Source organism: Leopardus geoffroyi, chromosome B2 (genome assembly GCF_018350155.1).
Source record: "Leopardus geoffroyi isolate Oge1 chromosome B2, O.geoffroyi_Oge1_pat1.0, whole genome shotgun sequence".
Taxonomy (NCBI): Eukaryota; Metazoa; Chordata; class Mammalia; order Carnivora; family Felidae; genus Leopardus; species Leopardus geoffroyi.
The window spans coordinates 86,907,764-86,910,184 of NC_059332.1; positions in this window are offsets into that span (position 1 = coordinate 86,907,764).

Genomic DNA, 2,421 nt, shown 5'->3' on the forward strand with positions numbered 1-2,421 from the left:
AAGAATTCCCTAAATCTCTTCCAGGTCCACCAAAACAAAGTCAGCTTAGGACAGAACCAGTAGTAAAATGACTGCCCAAACGCACAAAGAATACAGCCAACCTGTTGATGTAATTAATGTTAACCTGGTTACATGTCATTCTTCCCTTTCACATAGGTTTCTCCAAAGGATGATTAAAGTTCTCCACATTACTTTATCAGAAAGGATAGGAGACTAAACACTTATCTAGCACTAATGATATTCCAGACACTTTCTAGGAACTTCATATTAACTCTTGATTTTCCCAACAACCCTCTTACATAGGTAATATTACTACCACTATTTTAAATTCACATAGCTGCTAAGTGGTATAGCCAGGGTTTAAGCACCTTAGTCCGGCTCCAGGGTCTGTGCTCTTAATCAACATATTTTATGGTTAGCTCTCTCATTCTAGGTGAAAGGATTATTCCCTGGCACACATCCTTGATTATAACACATACAAATAATAATATTCTGACAAGTTTTCGAATTCATTTTAAACCACATTGTAAGAGAATAGATTTCTATTGTTTACAGCTGTCTTTCTATTCATTATCTTTTTTCAGAAATAGAAGCAAAAGGAATCTACACTACTCAAGGACTATTGCTATCATGGGATTAGTCTGGAGTTCAGAAACACCAGCTTCCTTATGCTGAATTAAGGCAAGAAGTAGCTTGTTACTTTGATCAAAAGTTTCTTAGCTGAGACAATATTTAGGTTGTATGCATCAAAACTTAGAGTTAAATTTGATAAAGTCTGTTTTAGACAAGCAAGACACATTAAAAATATACATATATAGAAGCTTAAAAAATGGTATCAGTTTTCCACATGGAGGTGACTATTTTGAATATAGTTTGTTTTCAATCTAAGTAGTTGCCAATATTCTCAGTTATAAATTCCACATTTTAGGTCATTCAACACAAAGTTAATAGATTGGGGAAAAAAAGGTGAAATATTTTCCATTACAATTATTTCCAAAAGACAAGACTGTTAGCACCACAATTGAGATTTTTCATGTCTCTCAGGATATATCACACATCTGGGTAATACAAAAGATCTAGATTTCTTGATCACCCTAACTAATTTTCATTTACTCATTAATTCAACAAATATTTATCATGCTGCTACTATGTGGTAGGCATATGCTAGGCACTAGAAATCCAAAATTGAGTAAGGTAAATATGGTCTCTGCCCTCATGGAGTTTGCAGGTTAGTGGATTTCTCAGGATTATCCAGACCAACCTATTCCATGTACCATTTGCAAATGGAAAAAAGTAGATAATCAGGTAGCCTCTGGATGAAGATCTGAGGGGATTTCCTATAAAATAAAGCATTAGGGCCTTATGATTTGAAGTTTAAACACCGATATGATTTCTCTTGGACTCTCTAGTTTTATTTTATACCACTATTTTATTGTATTATTACAAAAAAATAATTTTTATATTTAACAAATTTGTATTAATACAAATAATAAATTTTATTTGTATTATTTTACAGATGCTATTACTTTTGTCACATCCATAAATAAAAAACTTACTTCTTTTAGCCATATTTTCTGTAAGCATGTTTCTTTTGATTTTCGGTTACTCCACATTAGATGCCTTCTTTTCTCAAGGCAGAAACAGAAGCAGGGAGTTAGATGGACTGAAGCAGCGTGCTATCAAGGGAGTAGCATATAGCAACTGGGTGGTTTGGAAACAGTTTTCTTGAGCTTCCTAGGCTAAGTCAAAATAATGAGATGTCTGGAGAGATGTTTCTAGGCCCTGATCATATTTTAGTCAGGCCTAAAATATATCTCATTCTAATTCTCACTGTCTTTCTAAACAAACATCACGATGTTAAAATAACAAAAAGAAAATATTGGCAATTTATGAAATTCTTAGTAGCAAAGCTGAATATAGAAACTAAGTTAAACAAGGCTCTATCTTACCTAATGTTCTTCATAAACTCCCTCTGAGGGATACTAAGTGGTTAGCAGCCTCCAGAGGAGACTCTCTTGCCAAAGAGCTGTGTGAGATGCCAAGAGCACTGGAATCAGACCAACTCCAACTTCCTTTGACAATGGGCAGTTCCCAAGCCTAGCTCTCTCACCAAACCATTACTGGGGATGCCCTTTCTTCTTGGCCTCTGAATTTCATTTTTATTTTTTTAAGTTTATTTACTATTTATTTTGAGAGAGAGAGAGAGAGAGAGAGAGAGAGAGAGAACAAGCAGGGGAGGGCCAGACAGAGAGGGAGAGAGAGGGAGAATCCCAAGTAGGCACAGCACTGACAGCACAGAGCAGGAATGCAATTCACGAACTGTGACATCATGACCTGAGCCAAAACCAAGAGTCAGATGCTTAACTGATTGAGCCACCCAGGAGCCACTGAATTTCACAATTCTTAAAAATTATGTCTTAC